The following is a 15,971-nucleotide window of genomic DNA, read 5'->3' as shown; positions in this document are numbered from 1 at the left end:
TGGCAGTTTCTAAGTGCTGGGGACCCATACTGTACATTTCTAACTTAAAACGTTGGGGTACTCAACATTTCCGGGTTTACAAGAGGGCTCTATAGGCTTGGCAAGTAGACTATCTGACATGAGCTCTTCCTGGGAATTCTTCCAAAGTAAACTGCTCTCTCTCATGTTCAGATTTATCCCATCTCGTCTTCAGTTGTCATACCCTTCCTCCCATCCATGGTACACTGAATCTTGAGGTGAGGCAGTTGCCTTGAAACAACTTGCCTTTGCCTCTTGGAAGGCTAATCCAACTGAAGGCAATCTCAGTTCCTTTTACAAAGTTCGGAAGAGGTGTGTGTCTACCCTCAGGAGAGCCAGGAAGCACTATCTCTCTACTCACAAGACTGAACTCTCAAACCTCTCTCCCTCCTCCAAATCCTGGTGGCATCTGGTCAAATCTGTTTCTGGTGTTTGTTCCCCCTCCATCCCCTCCCTTACCTCAAATGGCTACACAGCCGACACCACAAGTGATAAAGCCAAATGCCTCAACTCTGTGTTTGCCTCAAAATATTTTGACCCAAATCCATCTCACTCTGTACCCACCTTACCCAGTCGAACTCAGCTGCTCCTGGACTGTGTCCTTTTCTCCTGACAAGGTGGAGAAGTTTCTGTCAAACCACGACTCTGATTCTGCAACTGGACAAGACGGCGTCAGCCCACAGGTCCTAAAATCCTGCTCTGCCGCTCTTTCACACTCTCTCTCAATTCTCTTCACCCTCTCTTTTGCTCAAGGTCATCTGCCATCTGCTTGGAAATGAGCCAACATCACCGCTTTACACAAGAAAGGTGCAAAAACAGATCCTTGCAACTACAGACCAATCAGCCTGCTCCCAATAATCAGCAAGGTCATGGAATCGATCATCGCTTCTGACATCAAATCCTCTTCTAGAATGGCTTGATCTCTGATCATCAATTTGGATTCAGACCAGGTCATTCTACTCTGGACATGCTGCTTCTCCTGTCTCAACAATAGATGGAGGTCATGAATGCCAAACAGGAAATCAAAGCTGTCTCCCTTGACATATCACGTGCCTTCGATATGGTCTGGCACCCCACTCTGCTCACCAAACTCTCCTCCTATGGTATCCATGGAAACCTCGATGCATGGCTTGCAGACTTTTTTTCTGGTCGTAGTCAATGTGCGTCCCTAATTGGAATGTTCTCTTCTCCCCTTCCTGTTCAAGTTGGAGTTCCTCAAGGCAGTGTTCTGGGCCCTGTGCTTTTTCTGGTCTTCATTAATGATCTCTCCGACTCTCTGGAAAATCCTCTCTATCTCTTTTCTGATGACTCCACTCTCTGCCGCTCCATATCCCAACCCTCAGGTCGGCAAGCAGCAGCCTCTTCACTCTCTGCAGACCTGGACAATATCACAAACTGGTCAAACAAGTGGAACGTGTCTTTCAATCCTGACAAATCTCACACTCACTTTGTCTCTCCGAAAAAAACCGTCTGGACAACCCTCCCATCTACTTTCTGAACAATCCTCTTGAATAAGTTCTGTCACTCAAGCTTTTGGGTCTCACCATCTGCCATGATCTTTCCTGGGAAAACAACATTTCAAATCTGGCCTCCAAAGCCAGTCACTGACTGGGCATCCTCCATCGTGGGAAGTCCTTTCTGGTCACTTCTGAGCTCCCCACCACATACAAAGCTTTCATCCGCAGGTCAATGGAATGAGCATAATTCCATTTGAGCATAATTCCATACGCCAAACTGCTGGGAGAGGGGTGGCAAACTGCCCAGCATGTCTCAGGGCCAATAAACTACTTTGGCAGCACCAACACTCTGTAACAGAGATTATGATACATGTAATCAGATCGCATATTAATATTATCGTATCGTTGAGTGTGCTTTGTAAAAAGTGTCAAGATGGAGTCAACAGTTGAGGTTTGCAGTATGTAAGAAAAGTGTGTTCTCGTCACCAGAGCAATAGCTCCAGAATTTATATGCTGGATATGCTAGAGGCAAAGCAAACAAACAAACAAACAATCAAATATATAAATTAACAACAATAAATAAAGAAGACCCTTTATTGATTTGACAAAACAAGTCAAACAAGTTTGATAAAATAAGTCCGGGAAGAGATTTTCTTCCACCTGCTCTTGCTCATGTGCCTGCAGATTCCTGTCCAAGCATGCATGTGCCTAATTTGCAGATTCCAGGGAAATGCACACAAAGATAAAAGAGAAATGCTTATCTTATTTAAAAGAGAACAATGGCAAAGGTTGTCGTGCCTTACAAAGTTACATTTTGGAATGATATTGTTACTTTTTTATTATTTGCTATATGGGGCGGATGTGGGTGGCGGCATTAGTGGTAGTGAAAAATACCAGCATATTTGCATACGTATTAAATAGATGAACCATATATTGCATTTACTTATTGATTGATAAATGGAGGGTTGAAAACCGAGCTTTAAGTAAAGACTGAGCTGTCTTCATCTGCATCTTACTATAGCAATACAAAAGGGAGTGGTGAAACAAAATCCCTCAACCACCCCTCACCCCCAAACCACCGCACCACAAAGGAATTAATGGATGGTACTGTGCTAATGAAACTCAGCAGAGATGTTCATCCTTTCCTAGCCAGGGTCATATATCTTATACCCAGTGGACGGTGAGTTTCCTGATCCTACTTTACAGCACAAGAGAATCTTTGTGAGACAGCACAAGAGAAAGTGTAAAACTTAATGTCTCTCATATATCAACACAACTAACACAACAACATGCATTTTAAAGGCCATTTTCCCTGCTAGAGCGGGGGTTACCCTTGCGGTCCCCATGACAATCTTCTCCATTTTGCCCTATTTTCTGCATCTCTCCTTGTTAACCCCCTTGCCCGCATTTCTTCTTCCACCATCTTTAGCCAAGTCTTTCTCGGTCTTCCCCGTCCTCTACTTCCTTCATTTCCATCACTCTTCTCAACCAGTCACTTTCATCCTTCCTCAACACATGACCAAACCATCTCAACCTGTTTCTCTTCACAGCATCAATCACAGGCTCTATTCCCATCATCTTTCGCAATTCATCATTTGTCTTCCTCTCTCTCAACGATACTCCGCACATCCACCGAACCATTCGCATTTCCACCCTTTCCAGCCTACGTTGCTGCTCTACGTTCATTACCCATGTCTCGATCCCATAAATCATAACACTTCTCACACATGCAGCATACACCTTTCCCTTCAGCTTCAACGACACTCCCCTCCTCGTCAGCACGCCACTCAGTTCCCGAAACTTCTTCCATGCACATCTCACTCCAGCAACCGTTGCAGAGTCTGATCCACCTTCCATTCCATCTGATCCATCAACACAACTAACAATTACTCATAAAACAAGGAAACAACCTCGTCTTTGCTGTACTTCTTCCTCATAATTGACAGTCATATCTTACCTTTTATGGTTATCTTGTATCCTATGAGCATGTCAATTAAAGGTCTTTCATGACCGGCCAGGCCTGAGGGTTGACTGTGGATGATTTAGGCAAAAAAAAGTGTGATTTTTTTTCAGGGTGCCAGCTATAACTCACCTGCATTTCACAAAACACACTGTAGGATCTTTAACGTTCACCAAATAATTCCAGGAGATGGAACACCAGTTTTGTGCCCATCGGCGGGATGGTGCACTTTGTGGTGTAAGGCCGTGACTGCGAAGCGCCAATCCGACAATATATACTCGAGTTGAGAATGAAACCAGAATTGACAGCCTATACCTACTCATTACACCAAGTGAAGAATTGTGCAAAGTGCTCTTCCAACGGATTTGTAAGAAACAGAAGAGAGCAGACCTATATATATACATATATATATACACCAAGGACTTACTCAGGCCTAGTCCCTGCTCTTAACCAACGTATATATTTTGCACATTGAAATTCCAAACTGCTAAAAGCACGAAAGAAATACTACGTGCGTAAACATTCTTCTTAACAAAGGAAACAAAGAAAATGACAAACTAAATCCCTATTTTCGTAACATTATCTTCTAAATCAGCATTCCCAGAAGGCTGTAAGTAGAAGTCATATTTTAACATGGCTTCCAGCCAACCTCGAAAAGCCTTTTAGCAAAATATGCCCCAGATTTATTTGCACAAATACATAAACAAAAGGCCAGAGTGGCACTATTTACAAGAAATGTGTCTGTTGGTATTTAATGTTACACCTGTACAGGACAACAACAACAACAACAACAACAACAAAGAACCTGCCTGTAACCCCAACTCATAATCCATGGGGTTAAACCAGGACAAAGACAGCTTGGACCCAATAATACCACCATTTGAGACACATTTTCATTCTGCTGCCTCCCACTCTTCTCGTGGTTTTCAGAGGCTCGGAAAGTGTTTCCAAGCCTGGGATTAGTATTTCAGTAGTGGCTTTCAGACGCCTACAGAAATTTTCAGCACAGATATCCCATTGTTGTTTACTGTACAAATTGTAGATCACAGAGAATACAAAGAGACAACATATTTAATTTAATTTGATCATTCAAATCCTGGTGCTGGCTTAGCGGTTAGGGTGCTGGCTTGTGGATCCTTGGATCCTGGGTTCGAATCCTGGTCGATCGCTGAATTAACGCCAGGGGGGTTGACTCAGCCTGTCATCCTTCCGAGGTCTGCAAATTGAGTACCAGCCCACTGGTAATTCCCTGTGTGTCGCAAGAGGCGACTAACAGAGTTGGCGGCAGGAAGGGCATCCGGCCATAAAACATTACTTCAAAAAGGGGACAACGATGCCCGAAAAAGGCCAACCCCTGCTCTGCGGTAAAAAAAATGGCCTCTAAAGGTGGTTCTTCATTCAAAACACAGCAGCAGAGACGATGTTATGCAATCACTTTTGGGTGTGTGTGTGTGTGTGTGTGTGTGTGTGTGTGTGTGCATGCAGCTGCCAGGGCTGTAATCTTTTCACCATTTGAGTTATTGTAATCAAATTTTCACCAAAGCTTTATTAAGAGAATATGGAGAAGACAAATTAATAATTTTATTATGAGAATATGGAGAAGACAAATTAATAATTTTGTCAAAAGGTCAAAGGTCAGCATCACATAAAATCATCAATTTTCATCTGTTTTACCTGAAATGTTAAAGAATTTGCATATTGGGTCACTGAAATGGTTCACCAATCAAAAGCTAGAGGCTGATTGATTTTTCTTTTTTAGATCAAAAGGTCAAGGTTGTGCAAAATCACCAATTTTCACCCGATTTACCTGAAATTTGAATATCGGGTCACTGATCATCATCCCCCATCCAAAACCATTATCTTTTCTACATTCATTAAGTACCGGTAAACCTCTCCCCTTCCCCTTCCCCCTCCAAAAAATTGCTTCTGTATCCATCTTGTCCACCCCTCAGCCGAGGCCATGTGAAGCGAGGTCGAGGCCATTTATTCCTGATACATGAAACACCTTGCAACCCCTACCTACAGAAAAGAGACTTTTCGGAATACAGGTGGCATTTTCCATCCAATCATCATGTAACTTTGTTAAATTAGAATGGCACTTGTACAGCACATAGTGTCACCTCTCACGCTCATTCTGATCAAAAATACCATCGTTAACTGAACACGCTGCTATTTTGGGCCATATACCCGTATAATCCATCCACCATATTACATCACATACATTGCCATTATCCGTATATTTATTGATTGATTATGAGGATATTTAACCCTCTTTAGTACACATTAAGGCTAAATTGTATCAATGAAGATTAATATGAATTTTTTAAAAGTATATTCCCCATGGCTAGCTGATCATATGTGTGAAGTTTCGCATCGATCTGTTGAGTGGTACTGGAGAAGAGTTTTTATGGCGTAGACCATATGGCAAAGCCGTCTAGTACAGTGTTTGTCCGTCTATATGTATGTATGTATGTATGTATGTATGTATGTATGTATGTCCCCTCAAACATACACCAATCAGAGCTGAGGATCTGGTCACTTGACAGGGTGATGTGATTACGTCTGATGTCATCACGGCGGCTGACTGCACATACCGCCATTTTGATCCCAATTCGTTCAGGAGAACATATAGTTGAACCTGTTATATATCACAATCACCATGCTCTACCTTTACGTTAAGCATTCCTCCAAATTTCTTTATTTAATGTTATAAACATCATCAGTGACTGTTTAAAAAGCTAATCATGTGTGTTTGTAGTTTATACTATTTTACAAGCCCGGCTACGCCGCTGTTAGAATTTCGGTCTTGTTTTTAACGTTTTTATTTTCAATCCAATATGGCCACCAGAACACTTGACCGATGACGTCATAAATTTAATTCTACACTCACATCGGGTTGTAGATTTATCCCTAAAAATCCCTAAAAATAGAGTTATCCCTAAAAATTTAATTCTACACTCACATCGGGTTGTTGATCCAATATATGAAGTTTCAGATTTTTTGGCTAAGGATTTCAATTCAGCCATTTATGGCTGGAATAACATTTCACTGATAACATCATTGTTATCTATCACCCTGCATACCCCATGGAGAGTTGATGACATCTGCCAAGTTTCAATTTTTTTCATTGAACAGTTTCAGAAAAAGGGATGTCCAATTTTTTCTCCTATAATCCTAAATATCTGCCACACCATGACTATGATGTCAGTTATCCCTAAATATTCTCTATGGAGACTCCCTCCTATGCTTAAAGTTTTGCATCGATCAGACAAGTGGGTATGGAGAAAAACATTTTTCGAGCGAAAATATATAGACGCAGACGCACACAGAGACAAACAGGGGTTTTGCAATAGTCTCACATCCCCTTCAGGGCAAGACTAAACAATTCTCCATGAGTAGCTATCTATGTTGAAAGTTTTGTGTCCATCACTCAAGCGGTTGCGGAGAAAACAAACTAAAAGCAAATAAAGGTGAAAAAAAGAGGGTGGAACAAAAAAGCTGAGGGCATTGGTCGACGTTCCACAACATGGACAAGGATGGTTATGGATGTGTCTTACTAGTAAAAGTGCCTGGGTAAGATTACAATCGATTTTGATTTTTTTGCTTTTGCCCTGGTTATGATTTTTGGGGGTCAAAAGTCAAACACTTACAAATCGTCCAATTTTCCATTATCTTGTATTTTAGTTGATAGAGACGAAGGTGCTTTCACACAACCCGGAAGGAGGGCAAAGATTTTGGATTGGCCATTTTCAGGATTATACAGAGGTCAAAGGTCAAAAATGGTGACAAACTAAGGATTTTTCACCTACCGACCCTTTATATTTCAACCGATCGAGACAATACATGGGACAAAAATACCTGACTAGAGACCCTTCAGGATAATGAAGTCAACATTGGTTCAGTTTCTTTCTTTTGATTTTAAAGCAGTCAAAGTAGTGGTGGGTGGGGGAGGTGGGGGAGACACATTGCGTTTGCCTGTGAATGTCTGTGATTACATTTACATATACATCTGCACGTGAGCTCGCTTGCAATGCCCTCAGTCCATTATACAGGTGGAACTGACAGCAGCACCTGTACATTACTGCCACTGAGCGAGGTCACTTGGTATTACTACTGGCATGATGACATTTGAAAAGCTGCAGACAGTTTGGCATGGTCAGGTCATGCACACAACTTTTGAAATGGCAATTGCCCAACAAGCACAACGTAAAAAAAAAAAAAAAGTCCCGATTGGGCTGACTGTCATCTCTTGAAGTTGTAGTTCAGACCTCTGCTGATTTGGGGGACCCACCACCCCCTCTGATCTAGAAGGCCCCCTGATCTGAAATAAAACAAATTTAAACCCGAGTGATCCTGCGCCCATCAAGTAGAAGGGCGGTATGGGTTTCAAAGCAATCGGTTGGTAAATAAGTGAGTAGGGGACGAGGTTTGGGAGGTAACCCCCATCCCTCCATCCCGCCTGGGAGCCTCCATGATCCTGAATCGAAACACTAAAGTCTGAGCAATTGTGTGGGCTCCTGTCTTGTATTCATGTGTCAAGTTTCAAAACAATCAGCTGGGTGACAAGAGAAGAGTAGCAAAAATAGCAAAAAGTTAACAGATGGAAGGACGGATGGATGGACTGACATCCGGACATCATGACCCATTTTACAAGTTCATCCTCTTCGAAAATGAAGACGAGATGACCCAATGACATAAAAACTAGATGATATTCATGGAATACTTACCCCGTGCAGTCAACTTGGTGCGAGCCATCTCTTCTGTTTTTAAGTTTCCCCCCCCCCCCCCCCCCCTTTTGATCCAATATGGCTGCCAGACCACATGACCAATGACATCATAAATTTAAATTCTCCAATATAATTGTTGCAGTCGATCACACTCAAATTGTGAAACTGATCGGACTAAACATTGAACTTGTCAAATTATGACATCATAATTAAGGCACCAATGACGTCATCGTTAACAACATTTATTCCCCATGCAGAATTCTTTAAAATGAGCCATGTTTAAATTTTTTCCATTGAACGGTTTCGGAGATATAGAGGTGCAAAATCTTTCCAAGATGGCCTCCGTACCATGTGACCTATGACGTCATAATTTTCACTCAAAATTTTACAGGAGGACGCGCTCCTACGTTGCAACATTTCGTGTCAATCGGGCCAATGGTTTCAGAGGAAAATGAATTTTAAAAATGCAGATGCAAACGTATGACAGGTACGGATGCACCTGATCGCTTAACCTCGCTTTTCGCTTCGCGAGTGCAGGGAAAGAAAAAAAAAACTTGAGAGAATGCGCTAATATTACGCTGGTGAAAACACGACTATACTTTGCCTGCAATAACAACTACAACGCCATTGTTACATTTACCACTTCAAGATGTTCACCATCTTGTTGTCAGGTTGTGTAACAGATGTTATTGATTAAAGTGTGGAAACGTACAGCCAGACACACAGGTGGAAACAGTTACTCTTATAAAATAAAATAATTATCACCAAATATTTTAGTTTACGTTTAAACCTTTGTTTACCTATAGGACATTAAAACCTACAGGACATTACCTAAAGGATTTGCACCTTAGTACTCCACGTAGGTGGTGAATAAACGGTTAAAGTTCGGTCAACCGAACCCTCCATTATGAAAGTATTCAAAGGTATTCCAGAATAAGGATTTTATATAAATAATGTATAATCCAGAGAATATGTAGAGCACTGTATGAACCGAAAGTCAAACTTGGCAGTACTACACATAGCAACAGGTAAAGCGAAGTATGCACACTGAACAACTGGAGAATACACCTGACAAGTTTACATACCTAACCTGTGTCGAGGAGAAAGAAGTGGTGGGGAGCGGGGGGCGGGGGGGTGGTGGGGAGCGGGGGGCGGGGGGGGGTGGGGGGGGAAGGTGTGGTTGGGTCGGGAAACAACTTAAAACGTTCATCAGAGAGCATGGTGAAGAGACATAGTGCTCTTACTAACCTTTCAGTTGTCCAGCTTGGGTTGGACTCCTGACCCGACTGTAAACTGCCCAACAGGTGCTGCGCAGGCACGGCGTGACGTCACAGAATGCGTGCTCCTTCCGATGGATGAATTAAGCCGGTTGTGTCGTGTGCCCGCATTAGCCGGTGGACGTTACTCCAACGGTGTCCTTTGACGAAGAGGGGGCGGTTGTTGTCGGCACTCTGGCTATAATTCCAAATTCCTGCCTTAGCTTGTTTTACAAAGCCCAGCCCCCAAAGTGGGTGGGGCTCCGGCATCTCCTTTAACCCACCATGGACCAATGGTCCATTCCAAAGCTTGAAACATGGCAGCGATAAATAAATAACAACAAGAGATGGACGCTGATGCTATAACTAAAATGCAATTATCGTAGTGCACGATCACATTAAACTGTACGGTGGCTATCTTTTTATTACGTATGCAAATATGGCGGAACTTATGACACCACCCCCTCCCCGTACCACCAACCTCTTCCCCTGTACACAGTAAGTATAGCAGCTTTAGTCTGTGTGATATAATAAGACACTGCAACAACGGTATCAGCCATTTAAAGATTTAAAAACTACTCCAAATCGTGACATTAAAGATTTTAGATACAGCACTACAGAGATAGCCACCTGCAATACAATGCTGTGGAGGCATGCATATATATATATATATATATATACTAGTAAAGCGCGGCGTTACGCGCGCTGCTTGTGAGCAAGGAGGAAGCGGACAAGCGGTAACATATAAACGTCTTTATTGTAAGACTACACTGTAACACTGAAATGCTCCAGGCTGGTCGCCCGGTGTATATCATGAGGCCACGCCTACCCCTCGGGCGTGGCCACCGCCCACTTGGTGCGTGGAATGATGTCACCACGCCAGTGGGCTTTTGTGTCCGCCACACGCGCCCCCCCCAGAATTCCCGCGCACCTGGAGGGCCAGTTTGCGGGGCAGACGAATGACCCGGCCGAAGCGCCCCCTGGCGATCGGCGGCGTCTGGGGTGCAGGGATGCCAGGTGGGATGCCCCTGGCTGCCCCTGGGATGGGTGCAGGACTGGGGGGCGGCGTGGCGGCGGGGCTGGGCGGTGCCGGGGGTCCGCCCGCAGGAGGGCGGCCCCGACGTGGGGGTCGGGCCACTGGAGGTGGATGGTCCACATCGAGGTGGGCCGGCTTGAGGCGGTCTACCGAAACGCGGTCAGGAGTACCGCCGATGTCCAGGGTGAAGTGCTTCGCCCCGGTCTCCAGCACGCGGAAAGGCCCGTCGTACGGGGGCCGCAGTGGTGTCCGATGGGCATCGTGGCGGACGAAGACGTACTCCGCCGTGCGAAGCTCCGGGGCGACGTGCGTCGGTGGGTGCCCGTGGCATGCCGTTGGCACCGGGGCGAACCTCTGGGCGGTCTCGTGCAGAGCGGAGCGCTGCTGTGCCGCGGACCATGGTGCTGTGGAGTCGGGGAGGAACTCGCCCGGCACCCGCAGCGGTTGCCCGAAGACCAACTCCGCCGCGAATGCGCGCAGGTCCTCCTTGGGCGCCATCCGGGGGCCCATCAGGACCCAGGGGAGCCTGTCGACCCAGCCGCCGTCGCGGAGGGTGGCCCAGAGCGCGGCCTTCAATGAGCGGTGAAATCGCTCACACAGGCCGTTAGCCTGGGGGTGGTAGGCCGTGGTTCGGTGCAGCCGGACCCCGAGCCCCTGCGCAACCGCCCCCCAGAGCTCCGAGGTGAACTGGGGGCCGCGGTCGGATGAGATGTCTGAGGGGGCGCCGAACCGGGCGACCCAGGTGGCGATGAAAGCCTGCGCGACATCGGCCGCCGTTGTCGACGCCAAGGGCACGGCCTCCGGCCACCGGGTGGTGCGGTCCACCATGGTGAGGACGTAGGTGAAACCCCGCGAGGGGGGCATTGGTCCCACCAGGTTCACGTGGACATGGTCAAACCGGCGTTCCGGCACCGTGAACGGGGCCAACGGGGCCTGGGTGTGCCGGTGCACCTTGGCGCGCTGGCACGCGAGGCACGTCCTGGCCCAGCCGCGGACGGCCTTCCGGAGGCCATGCCAGACGAACTTGTCGGCGATCAGCCTTTGGGAGGCCCTCGCGCCCGGGTGGGACAGGCCGTGGATGGCGTCAAACACCTGGCGCTGCCAGCCCGCGGGCACGATGGGGCGAGGACGCCCGAGGGAGACGTCGCACAAGAGGGCCACGCCCGCGCCATCGAACGGCACCTCGGTGACGCGGAGGCCCGTGACGGCGGTCCGCAAGGCCTGGACGTCGGGGTCAGCGGCCTGGTCCGCTGCCATCCGGGCATAGTCGATGCCGAGGTGGACTGCGTGGGCGACGGCCCGGGAAAGGCAATCCGCCACCGGGTTGTCCTTCCCCGCGACGTGCTGGATGTCCGTCGTGTACTCGGACACGGCCGAGAGGTGACGCTGCTGCCGGGCCGACCACGGCTCGGTGACCTTGCCCATCGCGAAGATCAGCGGCTTGTGGTCGACGAAGGCAGTGAACGCCCGGCCCTCGAGCAGATGGCGGAAGTGCCTGACCGCCAAGTGAAGTCCGAGCAACTCGCGGTCGAAGGTACTGTAACGGCGTTCGGGCGGGCGAAGCTGCCGGCTAAAGAACGCCAGCGGTTGCCAAGCTCCACGCACCCATTGCTCGTGCACCGCGCCCACCGCGTAGTCCGAGGCATCGGTGGTGAGGGCGATCGGTGCATCGGGCGCCGGGTGCGCGAACATGGTGGCGTTAGCCAAGGCGAGCTTCGTGCCCGTGAACGCCGTGTCCATCTGCTCGGTCCAGGTAACGTCGCCTTTGCCCGGCTTACCTCGGAGAGCTTCGTGCAGGGGGCGCAGGAGCTGGGCGATACGGGGCAGGAACCGATGGTAAAAGTTCACCATGCCCAGGAACTCCTGCAGCCCTCTGATCGTGCGGGGGCGCGGAAACCCCTTCACCGCCTCCACCTTGGCCGGCAGGGGGACGGCTCCGTGCCTGGTGACACGGTGCCCCAGAAAATCGATTGTGGCGGCGCCGAACCGGCACTTTGCGGGGTTCACAATCAGGCCATGCTGGCCCAGGCGTTCGAAGAGCGTGCGGAGGTGGCGTAGGTGCTCTTCGCGGGACGCGCTGGCGACGAGGATATCGTCCAGGTAGACGTAGACAAAATCCAAGTCGCGCAGGACGCTGTCCATCAGTCGCTGGAACGCCTGAGCCGCATTCTTCAGACCGAAGGGCATGCGCAGGAACTCGAAGAGTCCGAATGGCGTGATGACCGCCGTCTTCGGGAGGTCCTCCGGCCTGACGGGGACCTGATGGTAGCCGCGTATGAGGTCCACCTTCGAGAAGAAGGACCTGCCCGCCAAACGGGCGGAAAAGTCCTGAATGTGGGGGACGGGGTAGCGGTCGGGAGTCGTGGCGTCATTGAGACGGCGATAGTCCCCGCACGGTCGCCATCCCCCGCCGGGCTTCAGCACGATGTGCAGCGGCGACGCCCAAGCGCTCTCTGAGCGCCGAACGATGCCGAGTCGCTCCAGGGTAGCGAACGCCGCTTTTGCCACCGCCAGCTTCGTCGGCTCGAGGCGGCGTGCCCGGGCGTAGACCGGTGGCCCGACGGTGGGGATGTGATGGGCCACCCCGTGCTTGACGGCCCCCGCCGAGAAGGTGGGCCATGTGAGGGCCGGGAAGCCGGCAAGGAGGCGGGTGAATGCGTCCGCTGCCGGAAGCGTACAGACCAACGTGGCCGGAACAGAATCGTTCGGCAAGCCGCTTGGCAAGCCGCTCGTTGAGCTGGGCAACGCACAAGCGAGCGAGCTGAACGTCTCGGCCTGGACAAGCCGTCTGCGCTTGACGTCGACCAGGAGCCCATTAGCGCACAGGAAGTCCGCGCCAAGCAGTGCCATGGGCACGTCGGCGGTGACGAACGTCCATCGGAAAACCTGCCCTCCAAACCGCAGAGAGAGGCAGCGTTTTCCGTACGTACGGATGGGCGTCCCGTTTGCGGCAAGCAGCGCGGGGCCCCCACCCACGGCGTGCTTGTCTGACGTGCCGGCGGGAATGACACTCACCTGCGCTCCCGTGTCGCACAGGTAACGGCGCCCGGAGAAGGTGTCCGTTATGAACAGCAGGCTGCTCGAACGGCCGGCGCTCATCGCCACTATTGAGCGCCGGCCCGGGTGTTTCCCGATCCGTTGAAGGAGCACGGCGGATGACACCGCCGAGCTTCGTGGCCGAACTTGGCGTGGAACAAGCACCAGGTGGTGGAGCTGGAGGAGCGCGGCTGGCTCCGCCAGGCCGGTGGAGTTGGCGGGTTTCCCCGCGGTGGCGGGCGGGGCGTGGCGGCGTTCACGAGGTGCGTATCAGCATGCTGCTGAACATCAGCGCGCGGTAGAAGCTGATGCTGTGGAACATGCTGCTGAACATCAGCGTCGAGGGCCGTGACGGCCACGCCGACGCTCGCCCGCGTGTCCGAAGCGGCGAAGTACCTGTCCGCCTTGGCGGCCAATGCTCGGGGTTCCGTTAGCTCGGTCCCGGCCAACGCGAGGCGAACCTGCGCTGGAAGTTGGCGCAGGAAAAGCGCCCGGAATAGCGAACCGGGGGCTTCGTCGCCCAACAGTGACAGCATATGGTCCATTCGGACCGACGGGCGCGTCTCACCGAGCTCGGGGAGATCCAGGAGGCGGTCGGCCCGTGCGTCGTCCGTGAGGCCGAACGTGGCTTGGAGTAGCCGCTTGAGTGCCTCGTACTTGTGGCCGTCCGGTGGGTGGCGAAGGACGGACACAACTCGAGCGGCCGTGCCGGGCCCGAGGGAGGCGACGACATGGCAGTAGCGCAGGTCGTCGTGGTGAGGCGCCGAAGCTGAAATTGGGCTTCGGCTTGAACGAACCAGACTTCGGCCTGGGCCTCCCAAAATTCGGGAAGTTTAATCGCCATTGCCTTGTCGTTGGCCATTGCAATGGCGTCGTGTTCGGAAGGATCGCTACGGCAGATCCAACGTCGAGGGTCACCAGTAAAGCGCGGCGTTACGCGCGCTGCTTGTGAGCAAGGAGGAAGCGGACAAGCGGTAACATATAAACGTCTTTATTGTAAGACTACACTGTAACACTGAAATGCTCCGGGCTGGTCGCCCGGTGTATATCATGAGGCCACGCCTACCCCTCGGGCGTGGCCACCGCCCACTTGGTGCGTGGAATGATGTCACCACGCCAGTGGGCTTTTGTGTCCGCCACACTAGCTTGGTTCGGCTCGCTGCGCTCGCCTCACCACGCGTCGTTACTGAGGAACGGGCTTATTTTAGCTGAGGATAATGACTGTACCTGAGTTGCTGTGTTGTCATGATTTACACCAATCATAATACAAACAATTATTTTGCACAAATGTATTTGTTGAGTTTGTGATATAACATTTTTATAGGCAATTTAGGTTGAAGATTTAGGTTGAATGTTTTTTTTTCAATAAAGAACGCCTCAGCACATACCTAGGGGAGGGGTAGGTGCAGACTGGAAGTTTGGGACGACTACACCTCACCACCACGTAATTCAAAACACCTCACCACCACGTAATTCAAAACACCTCACCAGCACGTAATTCAAAACACCTCACCACCACGTAATTCAAAACACCTCACCACCACTTAATTCAAAACACCTCACCAGCACGTAATTCAAAACACCTCACCACCACGTAATTCAAAACACCTCACCACCACGTAATTCAAAACACCTCACCAAGTAATTTAAAACACCTCACCACCACGTAATTCAAAACACCTCACCAGCACGTAATTCAAAACACCTCACCACCACGTAATTCAAAACACCTCACCACCATGTAATTCAAAACACCTCACCAGCACGTAATTCAAAACACCTCACCACCACGTAATTCAAAACACCTCACCACCACGTAATTCAAAACACCTCACCACCAAGTAATTTAAAACACCGCACAGCCATAAAACACGTAATAAAAACACCTCACCACCACGAAATTAAAAGCACCTCACCACCACATAATTCAAAACACCTCACCACCACGTAATTCAAAACACATCACCACCACGTAATTCAAAACACCTCACCACCAAGTAATTTAAAACACCTCACAGCCATAAAACACGTAATAAAAACACCTCACCACCACGAAATTAAAAACACTTCACCACCACGTCATTTAAAAACACCTCACCACCACGTCATTTAAAAACACCTCACCACCACGTAATTCAAAACACCTCATCACCAACTAAATCAAAACACCTCACCACCACATAATTAAAAACACCTCACCACCACGTAATTATAAATACTTCACCACCAGGTAATTCAAAACAGCTCACCACCACGTAATTCAAAACACCTCGCCACCACGTAATTCAAAACACCTCACCACCATGTGATTTTAAAACACCTCACCACCACGTCATTTAAAAACACCTCACCACCACATAATTCAAAATACCTCACCACCACGTGATTCAAATCCACCACGACGTTATTAAAAACACTTCACAACCATGGAAACAAAAGTTTGAGGGAGTCGTTAAGTGACAACACAGACACTGCCCAGAT

General features: G+C 49.2%; 1 protein-coding gene across 5 annotated transcripts in view; it reads right to left on the bottom strand.

Annotated features, from left to right (window-relative positions):
• Positions 1-9,659, bottom strand: part of LOC137417775 (inactive rhomboid protein 1-like) — a 120,001-nt gene extending 110,342 nt beyond the window's left edge. For 2 of the 5 annotated variants that reach the window (XM_078785967.1, XM_078785969.1), the window contains exon 1: positions 9,248-9,271. The gene's annotated coding sequence lies outside the window, so the exon portion shown is untranslated. Of the gene's footprint in view, positions 1-9,247; positions 9,272-9,410 lie in introns of those variants that run through there. The other 3 variants (XR_013624793.1, XM_078785964.1, XM_078785968.1) reach the window with 3 other exon arrangements.
• Between the last annotated feature and the right edge of the window lie 6,312 nt (positions 9,660-15,971).

The sequence above is a fragment of the Myxine glutinosa genome, chromosome 10 (assembly GCF_964187855.1).
Source record: "Myxine glutinosa chromosome 10, kmMyxGlut1.1, whole genome shotgun sequence".
NCBI classification, from domain to species: domain Eukaryota; kingdom Metazoa; phylum Chordata; class Myxini; order Myxiniformes; family Myxinidae; genus Myxine; species Myxine glutinosa.
The sequence above is the reverse complement of the archived record's forward strand: the minus strand, read 5'-3'. Positions and strand labels throughout refer to the sequence as shown.